This window comes from Macaca fascicularis, chromosome 1 (assembly GCF_037993035.2).
Source record: "Macaca fascicularis isolate 582-1 chromosome 1, T2T-MFA8v1.1".
NCBI classification, from domain to species: Eukaryota; Metazoa; Chordata; class Mammalia; order Primates; family Cercopithecidae; genus Macaca; species Macaca fascicularis.
Window position 1 is genome coordinate 193,130,247 of NC_088375.1, and position 21,731 is coordinate 193,151,977.

Genomic DNA, 21,731 nt, shown 5'->3' on the forward strand with positions numbered 1-21,731 from the left:
CAGATGGGTTCCTCCACACCTGCCTCCTGGTTCCATTGCTCCTCCAGTGCTAACACATTCTAGCGAAGCGGAGGAGGAAGACAAAGGTGCTAGGGGACCCAGGAGAAGAAAAAGGAAGGAACAGCTTCCCCTCTTTGTTTGAAAGCAAATGGATCTGTGTTCCTATCGCAGTTCCTCCCTGCTCTAGCTGTGTGATCTGGGGCAAGACATTTCTCTTCTCTGAGCCTGTTTTGGCCTCACTTTGTTGTTATAGAAATTAGACAAGATACCACATGTGAAAATGCTTTGCCAGGGCTGGCACATGGTAGAAATCCAGGAAATCGTTCTCTTCCTGCCCTACCCTCTCTGGGTAAGTCTGATGAGAGGACAGAAAAGCACTAGCCTCTGGCCAGTCACAGGAGACTGAACCCCCACCCCCGTCAGCTGTCCCTGTTCCTCCCTGCCTTATATAGGCCTGGCTGTCCTCCCCAGCCATGCTTCTGCCCACTGAGGGCAGTGGTTGCCTGGGCCACACATCTGTGGATGAATGGCAGAGCCAGGGCTAGTAGCCATGACTGCAGACTCCTTGTGCAGTGCTCCTGCCCCCGTTTTGCTTGCCTGTCTGCCACGGTGGTGGGCACAGAGTGGGGGCTCCCCACATGTTGGTTGTCAGGATGAGTGAAGGAGGAAGTGTGAGAGCTCCTAGCCAGGGCCTGTGCAGTGGTGGGTGTTTATTAAACGTTTGTAGAATAAATATAAAGGACACATGCCCCAGACCCAGCCTCTCTGTAAATGGCAGTTTTTAACCTTCTTCCCTACTCTTTGCACCCAAAACTGCTGTCATGGGCTTGCCCTGACAGCACTGGAGAGAAAAGCAGGCAGTGCCATTCCAGAACCTTTGGGCTTCCCAATGTCTGTTCCCTCCTCTCTCAATCACACCAGGTTTGCAAGGTGCACCTGTACTTGTAGAGGCAATGGCAGAGAGGCAGAGAAGCCAGGGGTGTCCTGTCCCACCTATGTGAACTCATCCACTCTCTGGCTGCCCAGCCTCCAGCACGTCTTGCAATAAGCTGCTTTCAGAATGGCCTTGGAGGCTGAGTGGTCATCAGAGAAAAGGGGTGCAGGGCCTTAGGACCCAGAGCAACGGTGGTAGCTGGGGAGGCAGTGGCCACACCATTGCCGGTGCCCACATCTTCATCCCGTCCACTGGCCAGCAACGTGGATGGGTAGGTTGAGTATGGGGAGAACTGGAGGACTTAGGTTTGAGTCCTGGATCGGCCACTTCTTAGCTGTGTGACTTTAGGCAAGTTACTTCAACTCTCTCATCCCATTTTCTCATCTCTAAAACGGGAATAGACAACTTCCTGGTTATGCCGTGGTTGTGGGTAGGAAAGGGCTGTTCATGGCCAGGTGCTAGGGTGGCAGTGAAAACACTTTGGAAATGCAAAATACTGTCATGTAGGAATGTCATGGCCACTGTGCTGTTACTAGTGCTCTCTTCTGAAGCACACTGGGGAGGTAGGCCAGACAGTCTGGACTTGAGCCTTTGCCTTAGACAAGTCACATGGTCTCTGAGAGCCTCAGTTTTTCTCATCTGTGAAGTGGGCATGATTACCCTGCCTGTCTTACAGGGTTCTACAAGCAGACAAGATGATACTGGGAGTCTGGGGTTGAGACGTGCTTGGTAGATGTTAGGTGGGTGGGTACAGTGGGTGGAGTGGAAGGAGGGCCTAAGGAAGCCAAGACTTCCTTCCGAGAGAGGCAGAGGGGGTGGGGGCAACCCCAACTTTTTGTCTGCCGAGCTGGGTAACTCCTGGGGACACATTACTCACCCTTCCTGAGCCTCGGTTTTCCCATCTGCAAAGAGAGCTGCGAGTGCCCAGTGCTTGGTGGGCGGTCACTCGGCTGCCACTGGGCTGTCGTGCTGTTCCTCTGCTCCTGGAAGGAGTGACCCACTGAGACTGGGCCTCCCTCTCTGGCAAGTTAGGCCTACAGCTGCCACCTACCCTCTGACCTCACTCGACTCCTGCCTAAATGCCCCCCAGCTCCAAGTACTTCTCTGAAACAGCCTGGCTTCCTGGAGTTCCCCGTTTGCCACCGGCTGCTCTGTGCACGTGACCTCCGGCTCGAGATGTCGAAATCCTACTCCAGGCTGCCCGGAAACCCCCGCTGTCTGGGGCTGTGCAAGGGTAGAGGCGGCACAGGCTCCCTGGGCATTGCCACACTTTGCGGCAGCAAGTCGCGGGCATCGATTCACGTTCTATTTTCAGACATTTCTGTTTCCTCCGCAAGAAGCAGTGGGTGGCCGAGGGAATTCAGCCTTCCGGTGACTGTGAGATGATTCCAAGCATAATAGCTTCATATGGATGATGTATTTCAGAAACTACGTGAAATGTTGTGGTCTGATGGTGCCATGGTTCACTACCAATGGAGAAAAGATTTTAGAATCTACCCTCTTGGGGATCTGAGTGCTGATGTGGGAATTTTCTCTCCACAGGTTTCTTTACCCTGTTTGTAGGGAGAGGCAGACAGGGAGGTGGGCATTTATGGTAGGCCCAGGAATCCCTATAGCATTCACACAACATTCTGCCAAGACGGCTGCCCCATTTTACTGATGAAGAAGCTGAGACACGGGGAAAGGAATTGATCAAGCCAAAGCAGCACAGTTACACAGCAGCAGAACTTGGACTGGAATCCAGGGCTTCCTGACCACAAAGCCACTGGTTTCCAAGCCTGAGTCCAGGTCCTGTGAGCTGACGGACTGTGGGAACCTGAGCAAGTCACCTGACGCCTCGGACTCCAGTATCTTTCTGCTTTGTGGGAGGGTTGGATTAGCTCAGAACTTCTTAAGCTTTTCCACAGAGAAGAGTCAATGAATTTCTTTGAGTTTTAAACGTTCTTATGCCATAGCATATATCAAAAGTTACTTCAGGAATTTTTAAGTTGTTTTCTTCCCTACATCTCCAAGTAGAATTGATGGTCTGAGAAGATGCCCCGCTACCCCGTGGCTCCGTGCTGAGGCTGCCACCTGGATTGAGAAACCCAGGGCTTTACTGATTTCTGAGGACTGGTTCAGCGACAGTGCCTGTGATTTCTGCGTAGTCCGAGGGCTTGGCCAGAGTTTGTGAGACCCAGCAGCATGTCTGTATGTCTCCGGGGATGCTGCTTCCCGCTTATCCTTCCTAGAGGCCAAGGCCTGGGGCAGGCCTTCTCCACATGGGGGGTGCCTCCCACTGGCAGCACAGAGCTGGCCAGAACAGGATGGAAGAGGACCCTGCCCTCCCAGAGGTGGCCAATGCTGAATTTGAGTTTCAGCGTCATCAGCTCTGGCCTTGGACAGATCACATGGCTGAGTTTCATGGTCCTCTATAGACATGGCATGGATCCATATCCTTCTTCAGGATTTCAGTGACACAGAACAGAACAGGTGCAGGAAAGGCCCCGGCACAGGGCCTGACATGTGGGATGTGCCAGAACAGGTTAAGTGACAGCTGCTATATTTTAGGGCCTCAGAGCCTCACAAATATCTGTAAGCCATTTCCACGTTAAAATCTCCCTTTCCAAATATATCTCCCTGCCCAGTTTTGTCGTGAGCCTGAGGTCCTCATTGTCACCAAGGCCTTGGGTTGATGACCCTTATTAAAACACAGTTCTTACACAAAAATGCTAGACTGAGTTCCCCAGCCCACCTTCTGTTTAATTAACCACGTGACCTTGGCAAGTCCTTTCTCTTCTCTGAGCCTTTATTCCTTCATCTGTAAACCAAGGATGCTAAGGAGCAAATGAGTTACTGCAAATAAGACTCTTTTTCAGGTGTTAGCAGCTGGTGGGACAACAGATGATTCAATGGGCCATGGTAGCCCAGGACACTAAACCCAGTGCCGGGTATACTCAGCCCTTTGGCGATGCAGATGCTTTGAACCTCCAGTCTTGGAGACTGAGGGACCCTTCATGGCAGAGATGGAGGTCTCGTCTCAGATATGAAGGATGACCACAGCCAACCACAAAAAAATGGGACTGCAGGGGGTTGGAGGCACCACGGGCAGTGGGAATGGCAAGAGTATCGGTCAAGTGCCTGCTTGCACACACAGTATCTTAATCAGTCCCCCAGACAACCCTGCCAGTAGTACTGTTCATCCCATTTTGCAGATGAGGAAACCAGGCTGAGATACATTAAGCAGCTTTTCTGAGCCCACGTAGCTTGTAAGTGGCTCAACTGGTCTTCAAACCCCAGTCAGTCAGATCCAAAAGTCTATGTTCATGAGTGGGCACTCCCACTGGTGGGCTGGGAACGAGGGGAGCCATGTTTCTCAGCAGGTAAAGGAAAGGGCGGAGAAGGTCTCGAACGTTATTTGTGGCTGGTGCCTGGAGGTGGGGCGGGAGTAGTAGGCGCCAGGGTCTAAGAAAGGGTGGATGGGAGGCAGAGCAAGATGGCCGAATAGGAACAGCTCCAGTCTCCAACTCCCAGCGCGAGCGACACAGAAGACCGGTGATTTCTGCATTTTCAACTGAGGTACTGGGTTCATCTCACTGGGGAGTGCTGGACGATCGGTGCTGGTCAGCTGCTGCAGCCCGACCAGTGAGAGCTGAAGCAGGGCGAGGCATTGCCTCACCTGGGAAGCGCAAGGGGGAAGGGAATCCCTTTTCCTAGCCAGGGGAACTGAGACACAAAACACCTGGAAAATCAGGTAACTCCCACCCCAATACTGCGCTTTAAGCAAACAGGCACACCAGGAGATCATATCCCACACCTGGCCGGGAGGGTCCCACACCCACGGAGCCTCCCTCATTGCTAGCACAGCAGTCTGTGATCTACCGGCAAGGCAGCAGCGAGGCTGGGGGAGGGGCGCCCGCCATTGCTGAGGCTTAAGTAGGTAAACAAAGCTGCTGGGAAGCTCGAACTGGGTGGAGCTCACAGCAGCTCAAGGAAATCTGCCTGTCTCTGTAGACTCCATCTCTGGGGACAGGGCAATAACAAACCCAGCCGAAACCTCTGCAGACGCAAACGACTCTGTCTGACAGCTTTGAAGAGAGCAGTGGATCTCCCAACACGGAGGTTGAGATCTGAGAAGGGACAGACTCCCTGCTCAAGTGGGTCCCTGACCCCTGAGTAGCCTAACTGGGAGACATCCCCCACTAGGGGCAGTCTGACACCCCACACCTCACAGGGTGGAGTACACCCCTGAGAGGAAGCTTCCAAAGCAAGAATCAGACAGGTACACTCGCTGTTCAGAAATATTCCATCTTCTGCAGCCTCTGCTGCTGATACCCAGGCAAACAGGGTCTGGAGTGGACCTCAAGCAATCTCCAACAGACCTACAGCTGAGGGTCCTGACTGTTAGAAGGAAAACTATCAAACAGGAAGGACACCTACACCAAAACCCCATCAGTACATCACCATCATCAAAGACCAGAGGCAGATAAAACCACAAAGATGGGGAAAAAGCAGGGCAGAAAAGCTGGAAATTCAAAAAATAAGAGCGCATCTCCCCCGGCAAAGGAGCGCAGCTCATCGCCAGCAACGGATCAAAGCTGGACGGAGAATGACTTTGACGAGATGAGAGAAGAAGGCTTCAGTCCATCAAATTTCTCAGAGCTAAAGGAGGAATTACGTACCCAGCGCAAAGAAACTAAAAATCTTGAAAAAAAAGTGGAAGAATTGATGGCTAGAGTAATTAATGCAGAGAAGGTCATAAACGAAATGAAAGAGATGAAAACCATGACACGAGAAATACGTGACAAATGCACAAGCTTCAGTAACCGACTCGATCAACTGGAAGAAAGAGTATCTGCGATTGAGGATCAAGTGAATGAAATGAAGCGAGAAGAGAAACCAAAAGAAAAAAGAAGAAAAAGAAATGAACAAAGCCTGCAAGAAGTATGGGATTATGTAAAAAGACCAAATCTACGTCTGATTGGGGTGCCTGAGAGTGAGGGGGAAAATGGAACCAAGTTGGAAAACACTCTTCAGGATATCATCCAGGAGAACTTCCCCAACCTAGTAGGGCAGGCCAACATTCAAATCCAGGAAATACAGAGAACGCCACAAAGATACTCCTCAAGAAGAGCAACTCCAAGACACATAATTGCCAGATTCACCAAAGTTGAAATGAAGGAAAAAATCTTAAGGGCAGCCAGAGAGAAAGGTCGGGTTACCCACAAAGGGAAGCCCATCAGACTAACAGCAGATCTCTCGGCAGAAACTCTCCAAGCCAGAAGAGAGTGGGGGCCAATATTCAACATTCTTCAAGAAAAGAATTTTAAACCCAGAATTTCATATCCAGCCAAACTAAGTTTCATAAGTGAAGGAGAAATAAAATTCTTTACAGATAAGCAAATGCTTAGAGATTTTGTCACCACTAGGCCTGCCTTACAAGAGACCCTGAAGGAAGCACTAAACATGGAAAGGAACAACCGGTACCAGCCATTGCAAAAACATGCCAAAATGTAAAGACCATCGAGGCTAGGAAGAAGCTGCATCAACTAACGAGCAAAATAACCAGTTAATATCATAATGACAGGATCAAGTTCACACATAACAATATTAACCTTAAATGTAAATGGACTAAATGCTCCAATTAAAAGACACAGACTGGCAAACTGGATAAAGAGTCAAGACCCATCAGTCTGCTGTATTCAGGAGACCCATCTCACACGCAGAGACATACATAGGCTCAAAATAAAGGGATGGAGGAAGATTTACCAAGCAAATGGAGAACAAAAAAAAGCGGAGGTTGCAATACTAGTCTCTGATAAAACAGACTTTAAACCATCAAAGATCAAAAGAGACAAAGAAGGCCATTACATAATGGTAAAGGGATCAATTCAACAGGAAGAGCTAACTATCCTAAATATATATGCACCCAATACAGGAGCACCCAGATTCATAAAGCAAGTCCTTAGAGACTTACAAAGAGACTTAGACTCCCATACAATAATAATGGGAGACTTCAACACTCCACTGTCAACATTAGACAGATCAACGAGACAGAAAGTTAACAAGGATATCCAGGAATTGAACTCATCTCTGCAGCAAGCAGACCTAATAGACATCTATAGAACTCTCCACCCCAAATCAACAGAATATACATTCTTCTCAGCACCACATCATACTTAGTCCAAAATTGACCACGTAATTGGAAGTAAAGCACTCCTCAGCAAATGTACAAGAACAGAAATTATAACAAACTGTCTCTCAGACCACAGTGCAATCAAACTAGAACTCAGGACTAAGAAACTCAATCAAAACCGCTCAACTACATGGAAACTGAATAACCTGCTCCTGAATGACTACTGGGTACATAACGAAATGAAGACAGAAATAAAGATGTTCTTTGAAACCAATGAGAACAAAGATACAACATACCAGAATCTCTGGGACACATTTAAAGCAGTGTGTAGAGGGAAATTTATAGCACTAAATGCCCACAAGAGAAAGCAGGAAAGATCTAAAATTGACACTCTAACATCGCAATTAAAAGAACTAGAGAAGCAAGAGCAAACACATTCGAAAGCTAGCAGAAGGCAAGAAATAACTAAGATCAGAGCAGAACTGAAGGAGATAGAGACACAAAAAACTCTCCAAAAAATCAATGAATCCAGGAGTTGGTTTTTTGAAAAGATCAACAAAATTGACAGACCACTAGCAAGACTAATAAAGAAGAAAAGAGAGAGGAATCAAATCGACGCAATTAAAAATGATAAAGGGGATATCACCACCGACCCCACAGAAATACAAACTACCATCAGAGAATACTATAAACACCTCTACGCAAATAAACTGGAAAATCTAGAAGAAATGGATAATTTCCTGGACACTTACACTCTTCCAGGACTAAACCAGGAAGAAGTTGAATCCCTGAATAGACCAATAGCAGGCTCTGAAATTGAGGCAATAATTAATAGCCTACCAACCAAAAAAAGTCCAGGACCAGATGGATTCACAGCTGAATTCTACCAGAGATACAAGGAGGAGTTGGTACCATTCCTTCTGAAACTATTCCAATCAATAGAAAAAGAGGGAATCCTCCCTAACTCATTTTATGAGGCCAACATCATCCTGATACCAAAGCCTGGCAGAGACACAACAAAAAAAGAGAATTTTAGACCAATATCCCTGATGAACATCGATGCAAAAATCCTCAATAAAATACTGGCAAACCGGATTCAGCAACACATCAAAAAGCTTATCCACCATGATCAAGTGGGCTTCATCCCTGGGATGCAAGGCTGGTTCAACATTCGCAAATCAATAAACATAATCCAGCATATAAACAGAACCAAAGACAAGAACCACATGATTATCTCAATAGATGCAGAAAAGGCTTTTGACAAAATTCAACAGCCCTTCATGCTAAAAACGCTCAATAAATTAGGTATTGATGGAACGTATCTCAAAATAATAAGAGCTATTTATGACAAACCCACAGCCAATATCATACTGAATGGGCAAAAACTGGAAAAATTCCCTTTGAAAACTGGCACAAGACAGGGATGCCCTCTCTCACCACTCCTATTCAACATAGTGTTGGAAGTTCTGGCTAGGGCAATTAGGCAAGAGAAAGAAATCAAGGGTATTCAGTTAGGAAAAGAAGAAGTCAAATTGTCCCTGTTTGCAGATGACATGATTGTATATTTAGAAAACCCCATTGTCTCAGCCCAAAATCTCCTTAAGCTGATAAGCAACTTCAGCAAAGTCTCAGGATACAAAATTAATGTGCAAAAATCACAAGCATTCTTATACACCAGTAACAGACAAACAGAGAGCCAAATCAGGAATGAACTTCCATTCACAATTGCTTCAAAGAGAATAAAATACCTAGGAATCCAACTTACAAGGGATGTAAAGGACCTCTTCAAGGAGAACTACAAACCACTGCTCAGTGAAATCAAAGAGGACACAAACAAATGGAAGAACATACCATGCTCATGGATAGGAAGAATCAATATCGTGAAAATGGCCATACTGCCCAAGGTAATTTATAGATTCAATGCCATCCCCATCAAGCTACCAATGAGTTTCTTCACAGAATTGGAAAAAACTGCTTTAAAGTTCATATGGAACCAAAAAAGAGCCCGCATCTCCAAGACAATCCTAAGTCAAAAGAACAAAGCTGGAGGCATCACGCTACCTGACTTCAAACTATACTACAAGGCTACAGTAACCAAAACAGCATGGTACTGGTACCAAAACACAGATATAGACCAATGGAACAGAACAGAGTCCTCAGAAATAATACCACACATCTACAGCCATCTGATCTTTGACAAACCTGAGAGAAACAAGAAATGAGGAAAGGATTCCCTATTTAATAAATGGTGCTGGGAAAATTGGCTAGCCATAAGTAGAAAGCTGAAACTGGATCCTTTCCTTACTCCTTATACGAAAATTAATTCAAGATGTATTAGAGACTTAAATGTTACACCTAATACCATAAAAATCCTAGAGGAAAACCTAGGTAGTACCATTCAGGACATAGGCATGGGCAAAGACTTCATGTCTAAAACACCAAAAGCAATGGCAGCAAAAGCAAAAATTGACAAATGGGATCTCATTAAACTAAAGAGCTTCTGCACAGCAAAAGAAACTATCATCAGAGTGAACAGGCAACCTACAGAATGGGAGAAAATTTTTGCAATCTACTCATCTGACAAAGGGCTAATATCCAGAACCTACAAAGAACTCAAACAAATTTACAAGAAAAAAACAAACAGCCCCATCAAAAAGTGGGCAAAGGATATGAACAGACATTTCTCAAAAGAAGACATGCATACAGCCAACAGACACATGAAAAAATGCTCGTCATCACTGGCCATCAGAGAAATGCAAATCAAACCACAATGAGATACCATCTCACACCAGTTAGAATGGCAATCATTAAAAAGTTAGGAAACAACAGGTGCTGGAGAGAATGTAGGGAAACAGGAACACTTTTACACTGTTGGTGGGATTGTAAACTAGTTCAACCATTATGGAAAACAGTATGGCGATTCCTCAAGGATCTAGAACTAGAAGTACCATATGACCCAGCCATCCCATTACTGGGTATATACCCAAAGGATTATAAATTATGCTGCTATAAAGACACATGCACACGTATGTTTATTGCAGCACTATTCACAATAGCAAAGACTTGGAATCAACCCAAATGTCCATCAGTGACAGATTGGATTAAGAAAATGTGGCACATATACACCATGGAATACTATGCAGCCATCAAAAAGGATGAGTTTGTGTCCTTTGTAGGGACATGGATGCAGCTGGAAACCATCATTCTTAGCAAACTATCACAAGAACAGAAAACCAAACACCACATGTTCTCACTCATAGGTGGGAACTGAACAATGAGATCACTTGGACTCAGGAAGGGGAACATCACACACCGGGGCCTATAATGGGGAGGGGGGAGGGGGGAGGGATTGCACTGGGAGTTATACCTGATGTAAATGACGAGTTGATGGGTGCAGCACACCAACAGGGCACAAGTATACATATGTAACAAACCTGCACGTTATGCACATGTACCCTACAACTTAAAGTATAATAATAATAATAAATAAATAAATAAATAAATAAATAAATAAATAAGTTGACAAGAAAAAAAAAAAAAAAAAAAGAAAGGGTGGATGATGGCTGGAGCCTGAAGAGTCAGCCCTGGAGTGAACATAGTGCCCTGGCCAACCATTTGAGCTTCTCTGGGTAAAGAAAGAGCCAGAACTCCTCCTGGTCCTTCAACACTTCCTTTAGGCCACATCCCTCTGACAGGCCACCATGCTGCCGCGGTCATGATGGGGCCTCTGCTCTCCATCTGTTTCTTCCTTGGGACTCTGAGCCACCTAGGACACACATGATCATCTGTGTGCCTTAACCCCCCTGGGCATCCAGTACAGGGTCTGGAGGCAGTGGAAGTTTGTGGAGGGAAGCCAGAAATGCATGCCCTGGTTCCTTGGCCTGCGTCTGCCCACAGTGAGTGCCCACCCTGGATCTGGGGCATGGAAGGGTGGCATGTGATGCAGACCTCTCAGTTAACAAACAAGAAAGCCAGGACCCAGGATGGCTACTTTTCTCAAGACCCCTGCTTAGGTTACCTGGGGAGCCTGTTTTCTGTGGGAGAAGGAATTAGGGGAGCAGTGGCCCTACCTCCCTTCTCCCAAAGCCAGGAAGCTTTGCCAGGGCCCCAGGACCCACCCTTCTTGTCCTCTCAACCCCTTCCATGGGGAGCTAAGCATCCCTAGGTTGTCAAGGGAGCTTGGCCTGTTTTCTTATGGACAGAGAATGCACCTGCCAAGGCTCTGCAGGAGGGAGAGATCTGAACACCACGGGCAATGCAACTGGAAACTGGATATTGGATTCTTGTTCATTTCCCCCAGAACGAATGCCATGGAGGCATAAAGCCTGGGCACTCCTTGCTTCTAAAAGTGGGGAGGGATCAGAATGTTGGAACTCTCGAGATTACTTCCTAAGTGGGAGCGTGAAGGGCTGTTGTGATAACCATTGGCTCCCAGACACCCTGGGCAGGCACTGGCTGCAGATGCCGCCTCATTGAGCATGGAAAAGGTGGCTCTTCAGAGGTGGCGTCTCCCCACAAATCATTTTTTTAATGAGTTGTCACTTTGATGGTGGGGCTAAGTCTTGGGCCTGATTCAGTGTTCTTGCCTTTTTCTCTCCTCTTCCTTCTTCCTCCAGCGCCCCCACCCTCCTGCTTGCTTGCTTCTCTCTCCAGCCTCCACTTACTGGAAATGCAATCTCTCAGCGCATGAATGGCAGGGAGGGAGGGAGGCGCCAAGATCGAGAGGCGGCTTTGTCTGGCGGTGAATTTAGATAGCACGTGGGTGGCCAGGGAGCAGGCAGACATCCTCCATCCGCCTGTCATGGAGTTTGCCTGCACTGGCGGAGGAGGAGAGCAGGGTTTAATTCCCCAACAATGCCTAAGTCCCAAATCTCCAGGCTGGAGACATAGCTCCAGCATGCCAGCCATAGGGGAGAAAGGCAGAGTGGTAGGAAGTTGCTAATTTGGGGGAAGAGAGTGAGCAGGGCCTATATGGTTCTATTTTAGAGCAGTGAATGAGCTGTGGGTGACACTGACCTCTGTGTCCTGAGCTCAGCCCTCATACTGCCACAAACTCCCACACTGTTGTGGCTCATTTTCCCCGTAGTCAAGGGGGACTCACCTCCTCCTCCTAGCATTGTCGAATGGATTCAATCAGATGTGAGAAGTGCATCCTTATCCCTGTCACCTTCATCGTCATCATCTTCTTCACCATCGTCACCATCAGAGTGAGTGTTAATCTGCATGCTGTGTGCTAGACACGGTTCTACATGCCCTTATGTAGGAAGAGATCTCCCAAACCGCAGGCACTCAATAGAAATTATTTGCAACTGACTCCAATTTTTGCTTTGTTGATAATTTGTTGGGCAAGATGATTCCACCTCTCTGAGCCTCAGGTTTCTTCTCTGTGAAATGGAGATGACAGTTATAGTGCCTTCTGCAAAGGCTTGTTGAAGACAAATGTGTTGAAGCACATAAATTATTTGAAAAAAGTCATGGTCCTGGCAAATGATTTGCTGTTGCTGGAGCATGTTGGTGGGGCACTATCTTGGCGCTGAAAGAGGGATGTGTTTGATGTCACAAACGTTATACCCCACAGACAACACCCTGAACACTCTGTAGGCACCCTGTTAACACTCCAAAAACCCAATTCCTCATTTCATCATTTTCACTGCTGCAGACCACAGCCCTGAACCTGCCTTTCCTCTTTAGATCACGTCTCACCCAGTGGCATCAAGCAGCCACCCACGTCGGTGGCTATTTTCCTCTATTCTGTCCCCACCCTCAACTGCCTTCCTGCCCTGGGGCTGGCTGCTGTGGGTCCTGCTTCTGAGTCTCTGGCTGGACTTCCTCCTGCCCAGTTCACCTGTCCAGCCCTCCACTCCTTTACAGAGCTGCAGCCACCCCCTCTCTGGTCTTTGGGCTTCTGCCCCCTCCTTCCCAGACTGCCCTCCACCATGGCAGCCCGAAGGGCCTTTCTAAATCACCCAGTGGCCCATCCTTCTTGGCTGAGCACCTTTCAGCAGCAAGAAGGAATCAGTCAGTGAAATGCTTAGTGGCCATTGACTATGTTCAACACCGGCCTGCACCCTGGGCATGGGAGGGGGTGGCTGGAAACATTTGCCTAGTTAGTCTAGTCACTGAATGCATGTCTATCTCTCGCCTTCCCTGGGCCAAATGCTGGGCCATGTGTGTGCCAGCTGGTTCTTTAATTTCACCTGTGCAGGAGGTGTCCGCTCCATTTTTTAGATGAAAAGAGAGGTTTACTAGCTGGCCAAGGCAACACAATTAGAATAGGTGGCGACAACTCAATTCAGATGCAGGGGACTCTGAAGCCAAAGGCACCATCCACTCAATGCAGCAGAGATAGCTGCAATGCACATGAGCCTCAGAGAGCCCACCCCAGGCCTGGTGGGTGCAGCCTCTGCTCACTGGCTGGAGAGGGCAGGAGGGGTGAGGTGGGAACTGCAGCAGATTTGGGGGCATGGAGAATAGAGTGAGGAGGGGATGAGAGCTGAATTGCACCTTGCACAGCAGCCAGGCAGGAAGGGAAATGGACCAGGGAGTGGGGACTGTGAGCTTGTGCTGGGGGAGAGGGCGGGGAGTGTGAGTTCTGTGCCCGGGCTGCAGAGTGGGGCCTGGAGGTTGAGAGGAGTGGGACACCTGGAGGAGCAGAGGCCTTGAGAGCCGAGGAACAGCCTGGGAGGAGGACTGGGCTGGAGGCGGGCCTGGGATGCTGAGAGTGCTTCTGAGAAGGTGGCAGGGGGACAAAGAGAGTGAGAAGCCAGGGAGGCCTGTCCCAGAGTCTTCCCCATATCCCTGTCCTCTTTCCAGAGTCCCTTGGTTTCCACTTTCCTGCCTGGCACTTTCTTTTGCAGAACCAATTCCCCAGAGTCACTCAGCCACAGCGGGCCCTCAGAGCACAGGCTTGTTTCCCAGGGCAAGGCCCCAAGAGCCAGGCCATGTTTGGTGAGCGACAGAATAGGAGATGGGAGCTCTGGCTTCTAGTTCTAACTCCACCACCAACTCTCAGGTGAGCTTTGAGGGTCTTGGCTCCTGGCCAGGCCTCAGTTTCCTCTTGGATATAGGGAGAGGCTGGATGGCCACTAAGGGCCCTTCCCACAAGTCCTGTGGCCTGTGATGTGACTGGGGGAGGGTTCAAGGTAAGGCCTTGGGTGAAATCTACATCCTCCACTGTCAAGCTCTCTGCTTTTCACAGTAATTACCACTTAGTACCTGAGAGTTGGACATCGGCTATCAGCACTTGGGTTTCAGAATCCAAGGACATCCCATCCCTTGGCTTTGCCCCTGCTTGTACTATCATCTTCCCCACCCCCTCCACCCTGTCACTTTGTCTTAGCACAGCCCCATATGGAGTGTTGCCCAGTGCAGCCGGGAAGATGCCAGCAGTCCCTGGGGGCAATGACAGAAAAGACCTGGATTATCAGGGACCAGCATGAAAATTCATGGCCAGAACATTTCCTCCATGTGATTTCCCAGTGTGCTCTGAACTGCTTTGTGTTTGCAGGATGGAGTTTTGTGTCTGCTGGTTTATTTATTCTATGCACATGTATTGAGTACCTGCTGTGTACCAGGCCCAGGACTGGGTCCTAGGGACATGGGTGAACCAGACCCTGGGGACTAGGCAGGCTGGGGATGCTCCTGCCTCCCATGGGGGCTGAAACCTGGTGTCCTCTACCCTCCTACCTACCCCCAGTCCCATCTGATCACTGCAGGACCCTCTAGAGAAGAGAGCCTCTGAAGACTGTAACTCAAAGTGCTTAGGGTTCTGTTGGGGGAAGGCAGGCCTGATCCTCGGGGGTAGAGCGTCACGGTCCAGGTGCCGTATGATGGGGAGTAGGCAGAGCTGTGTAAGGAAGTTGGTCAGCCCAGGCACAGAGCCCAGCAAGAGCATCCTGAGACGTGAGGCTCCAGCCGGGGTGAGGGTGGCTTGGGTACAAAGCCATGTAGTCCTCAACTCTGGCAGGGCCTTTGTCACCCCCCACGCCAAGGCTACTATTGTTATCTATTGTTATCTATTGCATGTGATAAATTACCCCATACTTTGCTTCTTAAAGCGTTAGACATTTCTGTAGGTCAAAATTCAGAAGCAGCTTAGCCGAGCAGTTCTTGCTCAAGGTCTGTCATGAGGTTGCAGTCAGGGAGCTGGCCAGGGCTGTAGTCATCGGAAGGCCTGACTGGGGCTGGAAGACCCCCTTTCCGGTTGGCTCCCTCACAGGCTTGGCATGTCAAAGCTGACTGTTGGTAGGGGACCTCCATTCTTCCCCAAGTGGGCATCTCCATAGGCTGTTTGAGTGACCTAGCCATGGAAGTCATGCCTGTCATTCCTATGACATCCTGTTAGTTACATAGGTCAGTTGCCTTCAGTGTGCATACTCGGAGATGAGAACCATTTGGAGGCATCTTGAAGCCTGACTACCCCCAGCACCTACTGTGCATGGGTTGGTTTTTCTGGACTGCTCGCCCTGAGTGTTGAGCACAGAGATGCAAAGTTCACAGGTTCATGGGGGCTTACTGGGGCCCTGGGGTGGATTCAGGGGGTCTGCCACTGGGGTAGGCTGTGAAGACTGGCCAGGTTGATGGCTCCGGAGCTGCCTGAGGACAAGGAGAATCCTCAGTATTAGAACCCAGCATCTCTGTCTCTCACAACAGCCCCTCTTTCCAACTTACCCCTGCCCCCAACACTCAGTGGCATTTGCGTTCTTGACAGCTGTACACAGTACACCTGTTTCCCAGCAGTCACACTTGTTCAAAGAATGGGCATGTGTCACTCTAGGAGGTAGTGAGTTCCTTGTCCCTAGAGGCACTTGCTGCAGAGCCACTGGTCAGAGCGGCCAAAGAGGAGAGATTTTGACAGATTTCACTCAGCCCTGGGTTTCTGACTTCCCATTTTCTTTGTGATCTGGCTGTGGGAGTTGTGTCCTTGCTCCTCTTCACGAACGAACTCACCCCCTGCAGGAAGCCTCAGCTAGCCCCATTAGATCCCCTCATAGGGCCCTGGCCTATGGAAGCTGTCCTCTTGCCCCACCCCCCAGCCTCCCACCTGTGGGGTCTAAGTGCCCGGAATCCTGGCTTCCTGCCCATGCTGCCCACATCCCACTGGGAGCCTTCCCCAGATAATCAGGACCATTAGAGGCCTCTTAATGCCACCTGACCTCGGGCCTGTGATGGCCCCCACGCCGGCTGCCCATGCATTATTAACGTGCAAAGAGCATGAAAGAGCTGCTCAGATGGATTGCACCCTGGCGCCCCTGGTGCATTAGTTGCTGCATTTGTAGCATGCGCCTGGTGGCCCCATGATGTCCCCCTCCAGGGTCTCCCCCAGCATAGCCAGGCCCAGCTCTGCCCCAGGACTGAGGGCTGATGGGGAGCTGGCTCTTCAGGCACTGGGCATCTGGAGCAGGGTGGGGCTAGGAGCACTGGGGCCAGGGATGCAGGGTTGTGCAGGCCCAGCACTTCCAGGTCGAGGAGAGCAGCAAACTGAAGGATCAGCTCATCTACCCCTCACCCCCTCAGCTCTAGAGGGGAGGACACCAAGGCTTGAGAGGAGAAGTGACCTGTTCAAGGCCACAGGTGAGGGGCAGAGGCCCAAGTTCCTGGTGCTCCCTTGCAGGAGGGAGGAAATATGAAGGAAGACTTCATACTGAGTCTTCCTTGAGCTGAATCATGTCAGCTCCTAGAGCCTGGGGTGAGGCCTCTCAAATGGACAAAGGGGAATCCTTTGCAGGAGGAGCCTGCCTAGTCTCTTGAGGGCCCCTGTTGGAAAGCAGATGAATTCCCATGGGAAGATGAAAGCCCCTTGCTCTGCAGTCACATTTCCTAAGGTTAAACACGCTCGACCCCGACTGGCTGGAGGACCTTGGCCGACTCACTTTCCCTCTCTTGGCCTTCGTGTCCCCATCTGGAAAACAGGCACAGTGTTCCCTGCCCTGCCCTTCTGCCTCCCTTCCTGTCTCCCTCCCTGGGCTGGTGTGAGGGTCCAGAGTGGTAGTAGAGGAGAAGGAACTGGAAACTCACATGACACTTCACGGTGAGAGCAAGACCACACCTCTTCCCAGCCCCAGCACCTCACACCTTTCAACACAGAATCAAAAATCGGGCTGGGTTACCTACAGTTAACTGGAGGTAACTAGAGGAATAGGGACACACGGCTGAAAGGACTGTCACCTTCAGGAGGCCCTGATCCCAAACCTAGGCCTGCTACTTACAAGCTGGTGGCCTCGGTCAGGGCCCTTCTCCCTCTCTTCTCTTCACTTTCTCCTTCTGTAAAACAAGTAGTGAGTTGGAAAGGAGATTAGAATTCCTCTAAGAATATTCCATCTTTAAAGTCAATGGGGGCCCATTCAGAATAAAAGGTCAGTGACGGATATCAGGTCCTTTGCTAACAGCAAGTTTGGGAACCCTGGGAAGCCCATGGTCCTGGACATAGAGTTGAGGGAGTGAGGCAGTGAGGATGAGCTTTGCCAACCTGAGAGCCAGTGCCTGCTCAGTTTCTTGCCAGTTTTGCAGATGAGCAGTTGATGTACAAAGAGTTGGAGTGAGTTGCCTTAAGTCACAGAGCCAGGGTGAGGGATAGCATGGGCCCCGGTCTGCCCTGTTCTTCACAACATAATGTTGGAAGTAGAGGGAAAGGCAGGGAAAGGGGCTGCCAGTTACTGATCACCCCTGTGCACTGGGCTCTCTGCTTCCCCCAGGATCTCATTTTATTCCCACAGCCACCTTGGGAGGTGGAATCCCTGAATGGAACCCCTGAGGGTGGCAGAGACAGTAGTCTGATTTCTGGTTGTTCCTGGATGGCTGTGTGTAGGGGGAAGCACGTGGCCAAGGCAGTCTGGGTAACCCCTAGTCCATGTGGGAGATGGTGACTGAGAGCGAGATTGCAGCCACGTGGAGATTGTGGGCAGCAGTGCGGCTGGGACAGCAGCTGCTCTCTCTATGCAAATGAAGCGCTCAGCACCCAGCATCCAGCACTGAGCAAACACCCAGCAGAGAAACCCCCTCCTAAACCTCTCTGGGACCCTAGCCTGTGCCTTTTGACACCTTCACCGCAGCAGCTGCCTGTACCCTAAGCCCAGTCCCAGGCCACAGCAGTTCACAAGAACCATCCCCGCCCCTTGGGGGAATTCCCGCGTCTGTCTGGAGACAAACTACAGCCCAGGCAAGTCTGGCTGTAGAAGCTGACCCTAGAAGCCAGCCCTGCATTAAGAGCTGACTGTAGCATTCCCAGTGGCATGCCCGTGTCACTTCCAGGGCCAGTCTGAGAACTGTCTGTGGGGCTGTAGGTTGAGAACAAGTCTGGCCTCATCCACCCTCTGCGGTTCCCAAGCACATCGCCTTTGGCCCCACCTCTGCACTTTTGCTCATGCTCTCCCCCTGGGATTACATTTCACCCCCCCCCCCCACTCCCCCTGCTCTGTCGCCTTGGCAGAACCAGCCCCGCATCCCCTGTCCGGCACTGAGTGCCCCAGGCCTGGGTGCTGTCTGTCATTACAGCCTGCTCATGTCCTTGGACTCCAGCTCCCCTCTAAGCTGGGCACTCCCTGGGCTGGGACTGAGGAATTTGTGCCTGTGCCTGGCTCTGGATTGAGTGTGGTCTCATTTAATCCCTGCAACCTAGAAGACAGATATGCTTATTGTTCTAGCTTTATGGGTGAAGAAAGATACTCAGAGAGGTCAAGTCACTTGCTCAAGGTCACACAGCTACCAAGTGAGAGAGCTGGGATAAGGAGCTGGAGTTGCACGCAGAGTCTGTAATTGGGAATAGATTGGCCCTTATTCAGCCCTTTGTTCCCAGGCCTGATAAAGCCTAGGGTGATTAAGGACCAGCAAGTGTTGAGGCATTCTTATTCAAGCAATAAGATGGTGGATGCTCCCCCTGTCTGTTCCCTGGGAATCCTGAAGGTGTACCCTGCCACTCTGTGCACAGCCCACCTCACCCCAACGTGCACCCATCAGGCCCTGGATGACGGCTTTGGCTCAGGAAATCCTTCCAGCAGTGTGGTGGGCTCAGGATGGTTATACCCATTTTATAGATAGGAAACTGAGTACTAGAGAGGTCTAATAAATGTCCCAGAATCACCCAGCAGGAAGTGGCTGACTATGACTCCAACCCAGGGCTTGGGGCTCTGCGTCTGGTGCTCCTTCCTAGGCTGGCGGGATGAGGCTGTGCTTGCCAAAGTCACCCGGGCTGCCTCTGGCCCAAAGTGACGGAGCAGTTGGTCAGCTGGTCCTCCACCCCGAGCCCTCTGAGAAGAGAGGAAACACCGGTCTGCGGGGGATTCCTCCGGCGGCGCCGCGCCCCTTGGCCACTTCCTCTGGACACTCTCGTTTTCTTTGTCACTTGTTTTAGTTTCTGCTTTTCTTCCCTCGTTCCTTTTTCTCAAGGCCACTTTCATTTCCGTCTGGCAGTGTCCCCCCAGCCCACCCCTACTCCTCTCTGCTCAGCTCCCACTGCCTTGGGATCCCAGAGACCTTGTCTGCCTGGAGCACGTTTCCCAGCTGGCAGGGGTCAGGCACAGGAAGGGGCTGCCTCCTGGCTTCATCCCCTGTGGAGGGGAAGCTGAGGTCAGATGGCCCTGGGAGCCCAAGCAGCCTCAGGCTCCCTGCTTAGCCTCTCTGGGCCCCCGGCTCTTCCTCATCTGTGAGATGGGAGGAAGTCCACCCTCAGAGGGTGTGAGGAGAGAAGGAGATAACACACGTGAAGCTCCAGTAACTAGCACATAGAAAAACCCAGACCTGCCTGTGAGTTCAGTCTCCTGGGCCTGCAGTCTTCTCCTCCAACATTGGGGGCCCACACCTGGCCAAAGGCAGACTTTGCCATCTGTGCCTGCTGCACTGACACACCAAAGCCTATAGAAGGGTGGTTCTGAGAAAGGAAGAGAGGATTATCAGCTACGCCCTCTGGAGTCTGTGTGTACAGCCCTCTACCACAGCAGGAGCCCCTGGGTCCAGCGCAGAGGCATCATTTTCCCTGCAGACTGCCAGCCACCAGGCACTCAGCACTCAGGCTAGGGCAGCCCTCCATTGTTGGACAGCTCTGCTTTGTTAAAGAAAGTTCTTCCCTCTAGTCAGCTGAGACCTGCCAGCCTCCACACCTGTCCTCTAGCTTTGACCATCCCCCAAAGGACTGATCTCCTCTCTCCTATTGTTCTAGATGTCTCAGTATTGCACTTGGGCCTCTCCAGACTTGCCCCAAATCCTTCTGCTCCAGTGTGAGAAGCAGTATCCCAGAGCAGTTAAGATTTTGGACTTCAGAGCCCAACTCCCCCAGTTCAAATCGTGGTGAGGCCACTTGCTATCTATGTGACAGTGGGAGTTTCCTAACCCCTCCACGCTCAAAAGGGGGTAACTGTGGGACTTAACATGAGCAGGTGTGTAAACATCACCCACTGCCATGGCTGTTTATGATCAAACATCTGAAAATCTGTAACAGCGACTCGAAGGGCCTCACTTTCAGCCCCCTTCCACGCCTGCTTGCCTGCTGGTTCTATTTGATAGTTTCCCTGTTACAACTTAGACAAGGCAGCCAGACATTGAGGAAGGAGCCCTGGTTTTGGAAGCAGACTTGTGTTCAGATCTCAGGTCCATCCCGGGTTTGGTTTACCTGGGAGACACCATGGGCCCATGTGTCTTCCCGAGAGCTCATGAAAATACTTGAGACCTGAAAAGAAAAAGGTTTGGTTTCAAAATATGTAAACTGCTCATCAAAATTGATAATTAGTTAATATACTCCAGCATAATGAATTGTGTGATTTAGTTTTTATAGAAACGGCCTTCCCTTTGGGGGTTAGCATGCCTCGCCTTGCCAAGGTTCCTGATTACAATGACTGCTAAGAAATCAGAGCAGATATTCATCCTACAGGTTACTCACTGCAAATCACTTCAAAAACAAAATTATTTTTTAAATGTGTAGTTTTTTCCAGCAAAATATTACATTCAGCAAGGGATAAATTTGATAGAATGTCGGGGAGGTTTCCAAAAGTAATGCTGCTTGAGTCTTAAAATGACCCTGGGACGGGTCAACTCATCTCTCTGAGCCACTATGTCCTCATCTGCAAAATGGGGACAATACACCTGTTTTCCGGCATCGTTGAGCCTAGCCTGCAGATCTGATAGTGCCTGCCTGTCTTCTGGGGGTCACTGGAGGAAGGGACAGAGGACTGTTGGCCCTTGTTTTTTATGGAGTTTCCATACGGATGCTGGACACTGACCTGTTTGCTTTATCAGTCCAATGTGTCTGGGCCTTTCGTCCCAGCTTCTGCCCATCCATCTTAGAGCAGGCAGTTACCATCAGCACAGACAACAGTTTGGGCTTTGGGAGGTGGGAAGTCCTGGGAATTCTTAGTTATCAAGCTGCTGTTGCATTAGGTAGGTCCGCACATGCCCTTGAGGATTGAACATGCCTCCTGGGCTCTAGTGTGATTCAGGAAAAAGAGAGGTCTGTTCTCTTGCCTCTCGACAGCTATTCCTTGTAAGGAACCATCATTCTCTTGTCCCTGTGACTGGGAGAGGCTTGTGGCAGGAGTGAGGAGACATCGGCTGGTAAGTGGCACCAGTTAGGGGCCCAGCTGCGTGTTTGCACGTCCCGAAGTGTTCTTGATTCAGGGATGCCATTCACAGCCTGAGAGGTGCCTCTTCTATGCCCATCCTGCTTAGGGTCAGTTGTTTCATTCAAAGATGGTA

General features: G+C 50.0%; 1 protein-coding gene across 7 annotated transcripts in view; it reads left to right on the forward strand.

The window, feature by feature from the left end:
* Positions 1-21,731, forward strand: part of HIVEP3 (HIVEP zinc finger 3) — a 542,129-nt gene that overhangs the window by 297,417 nt on the left and 222,981 nt on the right. The gene's annotated exons all lie outside the window — the stretch shown is intronic.